We start from the raw sequence: 6,113 nt of genomic DNA, 5'->3' as shown, positions 1-6,113 counted from the left end.
ACCCATTCCAGGCCTCTCTCTTTGTTCCATGAACTATGTTCGCTGCTGTTTTATAATTTATGCCATCAGGGCCGGATTGGGATTACAAAACAGGCCTGGCACACAAACGAGGTATAATAGATACAGTGTGTACAGATGTATAGTGTATACAGCAGTGTACTGATATGTGAGGTACGAGGTATAATATATGCAGTGTGTTCAGGTATATAGTATATACAGCAGTGTACTGATATATGAGGTATAAATTACAGCTCGTACCTCACATATCAATCCAATACTGTATATACAATATACCTGTACACACCATCTATTATACCTTGTACCTAACATATCAGTACACTGCTGTATATACAATATATCTATACACACTGCATATATTATACCTTGTACCTCACATATCAGTACACTGCAATATATATTATATATCTGTACATATTGCATCTATAATACTGTTTAATATATGCAGAGTGTGTGTGTGTGTGTGTGTGTGTGTGTGTGTGTGCGCATATATATATATATATATATTGTGGGGGATTAGCTCTTTTCCGGGGGGTTGCAATCACACACTTCTTCACAGACACCAGGATTTAGGGGCCAAACTGTGCTTTATTGTGGCACACGGCATAAAGAAAAACACACAAAGCCAAAATAAAATACCTTGCCCGTCTGGGCCCTATCTAAACACACAGGTTTCCCTGACTCACCTAAAGCGTACCACAGTTCACACCCGTGATGAGATGCGGCTTTCCCAGCCCAACCTCCAGCAGCCTCCAGGCTGCTCCCACACCAGTGTCTCTTGTGGGATAGTGGTCTCTCAGCCCTCCCGGCTCAGACCATGCAGAGCCACTCCAGCCTTCTGTGTGCAAGTCCCCCAATGTCCAGGCTATTGCCTAGCCTCGTGTCCCCTCAGCCTTGCCTAGCTGAGACCACACTGACAGAGCCTCACCAGGCCTCTGTCTGCACACTCTCCAGAGTGAGACACACCCAAGATCCAGTAGCAGGATTAAATAGGATCCCTGGACATGAGCATGCCCTAAGTCCCGGACTGGAACCTGGGGAAACACCACCTCAATGTTCACATTGCCACATATCCCCCCCCTCTGTTCAAACCTGTGGGGGTGAACACATTTACCAACTGGATGCTCATGACAGGGCATCCACATTTTCTTGCCATTGCCTGGCTCAACCTTCCCCCTGGAAGATGTGGTCAGCGTCAGAGGCTTCCCTTTATTTTGCCAGACCCATGCCATCAATGCTTGGTTTGTTACCCACACTGACATCTTGCCCAAGAGACATTGTCTACAATGTTCCCATGTCCATGTGAACGGCAGACCCTCTCTTTCTATTTTTTTATCTTTCTCTCTCTTTGACTTACACAGCTGCTTCAGCCGAGCACGCTTCTTATGACTCGCCTCTTTTTGTCTCTTTATTTTAACAGCAGATCGTACGTTTCTTTTTCCTTTACTCTTAGAATTTCGATCTCGGCTTCTGGAACTCCCTTCAGAATATATTTTTATGCAAACGACAGACTCTCTGTTTGACTTCACTGGCTCTTGCAGACGCTTAGGCCTTTTCTTCTTGTCTTTGCGAAGCTCCGTCAGCAGAGCTGGCTTGCCCCCGCTCGCTTCTTTTCCAGCAGTGGTTTTCTCAGATGGTGCCTCAGTTTCAGGGTCTTCTGCCTCTTCACTGCCTCTCCCCACTTCGGCTTTACCCTTGATCTCTGGAACATCCAAGGATTTCTCCCACTTCAAGAGCTCGGCCTTAGCTTCCTTGGCCTCTGTCTCTTTGGCCTTTACTTTATTAGCCTTCTCACCATTCAGGGACATGGCATCATATCCTTGCTTTCTTAATTCCTCCTTCCCTGTTGCATCAAGGTTGGAGGCACTGGGGTCTTCAGCATACTTCTTGTCTTCTGGCGTTTTCTCCAGAGGCTCACCCAGGACACCGGTCTCCTTTTGGGGAGGAGTCAGGAGAGACAGCCCATCGTAATAACCCGGATCCGAAAACTGATCGTTCACCTCCTCGTACTTCTTCCCCAGCAGCCTGCTGGCTATTTGGAAGGCCTTGTATGCAGAGGGGACGTCTTCCAGGCCTAGGCTACACGCTACCACGGGTCTGTGGTCTTCGGCATCCACATCAGCCCCATCATCTGGTTTAGCAGAAGCATCTTCCATCTTCTCTGCCACAGCCAGCACCACAGTGCCACCATCTCCAGACCCTTTCTTAACAGGCTCTGGCTTAGACTTCTTCATCTCATAGACGTTCTTCCTGACATCATCCTTTGAGCTCATGAGATCTTCCATCCCTGCTCCGAGTTGTCTGTTCAGCCTCTCACATTCATCTCGCTCCTCAAGCGCTTCTTCAAGGGATCGAGCCGAGGAGAGGGTCTCCTGTTCCAGATGCTCTTCACTTGGCTCTGCTGCAGCCGATGTAGGAGTATCACCATTCCCCCCTGTGGGGGTTTCACGCAGGGTCTCTTTAAGCACTTTGTTTGTATCTACTGCAGTCTTCTTCGGTGACTCTGTGAAGACATCTAGTCCCTTCTCTATCATATCTAGGGACTGTGTGGAGAGAGAAAAATCTTCAGGATTGCAGCTGTACTGACGTGTCAGGTCATCTACCCCTGTCTGGGTATGGGTCTCAGACACTAGGCTGCCATCTCCCCACTCAGCTCTCGTCACGTCATGTATAACTGTCGTCTGGCCGCTACTATTGACCACCTGAATTTTGCAATACCTTGACTTGGTAGCTTCCTTCTCGGAGTTGCTAATGGTCACAGCACATATATCGCCTATGTCACTGGTGTCATTATTAACACTGAATTCTAGAGGCACTGCCGAGTTAATCCCTACCTGGGACATTACATTATTGACCAAAAAACACTGTGGAGACTGCATGTCCACCTCTGGTACGTGTGATACTCCCTCTAGGACTGCTACCCTTTCTTGCACGTTTACCAGAGTAGGATTGCTCCACTCGGTGCTCACAACATTTATCTGCACTTCTGCATCATTCACATGTTTCTTATCAGCACCATTGTTTTCTATAGGCAATATTCTTTCCCCATGACAGTCAATGTGCAGCTCCCTTAGACCTTCATTTACACGGGCAAGTACAGGTTCTGCAGGAGTTTCGTCACTATCTGCAGAAGTGTCTACCTTGCCCCATAACAACGAAACATTATCACAACCCAACATCACATCATATAAGAACATATTGGTAACATCAGGTCCACAAGACCCAGTTCTCACTGGAGACTCCCCCTCAGTGAGAACCACCTGCACTTGCTCAGGCTCTCTTTTAGGTGCCTGGTTCACATTACTTATATGCAATTCTTCAAACACCCTGATCATGTCATAAAGTTCTTCATGAAAAATAGCAGATGAAGAAAATAAAGCTTCATCATCATCTACATTTTTATCACCAGGGGGCGCTTCTCCCCTGACCACAGCCTGCAACGGAAAAGGCATGTTATCAACATCAGATATTTCACATGACATCCCACTTTCATTATGCATTTCCGCTAACCTGGCACAATCACCTTGCACCTTATCCGCACCATTGTCACTAATGGTCACTTCACTTAAAGGATTAGGTACCAGTTCTGCAGGAGTTTTGTCCCTGACTGCAGAAGTGTTTCCACTTCCCCACAAGTCACGGAACAACAGGAAATCATGGCCCAACCGTCCCTCATGCATGAGCGTAGTTCTACCAGCAAGTCCATAAGTCCCAGTTCTCATGGTAGTCTCACACTCAGTGAGAATCATCGGACAATTCTTATTAACTGCATGACTGTCCCGTACACTTAGCATTATATTACTTTCCATATGGTCACACACTTTTGAGACAGTTTCTAGCCTCGGTGACATATCACCCACCGGCCCAGCGGGTAGCAACTGCCGCCTGCTCAATGTCACTGGGTCAGTTACACACGGGATAATCGGAACGATCTTACCGATTGTCGGCACGGATTCAGCACTCACGGGAGATGAGGGGAGTCCAGGAATATCTCCAGCACGGTGATCACCCTTCTCCTTAATATAGTAGTTGCCACGGGAAACGCCTTGGCCTTGACTCCAGCCTTTTTCCAGACAGTCACTCCATCCGCACCCTTTAGGACTTTGCGCACACGTGCAGGAAACATAGGATCTCCTGAGAGCTGCACCACTCTCCACCTCCTTTTCTTCCCGACGGTTGCCCTTGGCAACGGCATATCTCTGCCTTTTCTCTGGCGTTCCCAACACAGTGCCAACCTCTGGGAACTTTGTGCAGGGTCCATACAGCGTTGAGGACCCTCTATTTAGGGCTAGCTGCAGCTGCGCCTCCAGAGCCTCTCGCTCAGCATCAAATTTCGCCAACTCACTTGGGGTACAACCCATCTGTTTTACCAGTTTTTCCTGCCGTTTAATCTCCCACGTCCGTCGGACGTATTCTTCCCCGAGACCCATGGCAACAAACAGTCTTGTAGCAGGAAAAACTTTTAGCAGCGAGTCCCCTTTTTCTGGGCTACTGGCCCTTTAATTCACTGCACAGTAACTCCTTTGCAACCCAGCAAAAAGTGTCCAGAACAGCATGAGCAGCACCTGCTCCTTTCAGTGAGGTCGTTGTCCCTAGCAACCACGTTGTTTTTTTTTTCTTTTCAGCACGGACATGTGCCTGCATCCTCCACCATATGTGGGGGATTAGCTCTTTTCCGGGGGGTTGCAATCACACACTTCTTCACAGACACCAGGATTTAGGGGCCAAACTGTGCTTTATTGTGGCACACGGCATAAAGAAAAACACACAAAGCCAAAATAAAATACCTTGCCCGTCTGGGCCCTATCTAAACACACAGGTTTCCCTGACTCACCTAAAGCGTACCACAGTTCACACCCGTGATGAGATGCGGCTTTCCCAGCCCAACCTCCAGCAGCCTCCAGGCTGCTCCCACACCAGTGTCTCTTGTGGGATAGTGGTCTCTCAGCCCTCCCGGCTCAGACCATGCAGAGCCACTCCAGCCTTCTGTGTGCAAGTCCCCCAATGTCCAGGCTATTGCCTAGCCTCGTGTCCCCTCAGCCTTGCCTAGCTGAGACCACACTGACAGAGCCTCACCAGGCCTCTGTCTGCACACTCTCCAGAGTGAGACACACCCAAGATCCAGTAGCAGGATTAAATAGGATCCCTGGACATGAGCATGCCCTAAGTCCCGGACTGGAACCTGGGGAAACACCACCTCAATGTTCACATTGCCACAATATATATATATATATAGATGTGAGGCATACAAGGTATAATACTGTAGATGCAGTGTTTATAGAAATATGTGGTCAGTTATACATTATAGTCACTGTGTGTGTGAAGTACATGAGGTTGTGGTCACTGTACCTGTCTGAAGTATTATACATGAGTGAGCAATGAGTAAAAACAGGGCATGGAGGGGGGGTAAATGATGAAAAGTGGAGGACCTCCTCTTACCACTCCATTCCAGTCTGTATGGATCAATGCAGAGCTGATTGTGAACTTCAAATACTTGCTGTTAGGGGTTGAAGGACCTGTGATGATGTCATCACAGGTCCTGGCAGATGTACCTTTGAAACCTAGGAACTACACCATTTTTGGTGCAGTTCCTTTGCTAGATTCTGCAGGACCTGTGATGCTGAAGATGATGTCATCACAGGTCCTGGCAGATGCACTGTTCTAACCTGGGAACTACACTTTACACTGTGCAGTTCCCTTACAGGACCTGTGAAGTGCTTGCCTTGCCTCAGCTCTGATTGGTTGGTGGGCGGGGAGGGGAGGGGCTGGCAGAAGCAGCTTCCACTCTAGGATCATATTACGCTCCTCCCGAGTCCCGCCCTCAGGCTCCCTGCTGCCAGCGTGAGGTGAGCGTCTCTGCATTGACTGTGTGCTATGTGGCTGCGCTGTGTACAACAGAGGACTTTTAACCCTCCCGACGGCCTTTTGGCTGGCAGATGGGCCTATTTTATGGTAGGGGCCTGGAGCTGCAGCTCCATCAGCCCCTACGTTAATCCGGCCCTGCCTGCAGTACCCCAGTACTAGGCATATCTTTAATGGGTTTGTACTGCTGTAATGTTTGTAATGTTAATATAATGCACCTTACATCGAGTATG

Source organism: Bufo bufo, chromosome 2 (assembly GCF_905171765.1).
Source record: "Bufo bufo chromosome 2, aBufBuf1.1, whole genome shotgun sequence".
Lineage (NCBI taxonomy): Eukaryota > Metazoa > Chordata > Amphibia > Anura > Bufonidae > Bufo > Bufo bufo.
Note: the sequence above shows the minus strand (reverse complement) of the source record.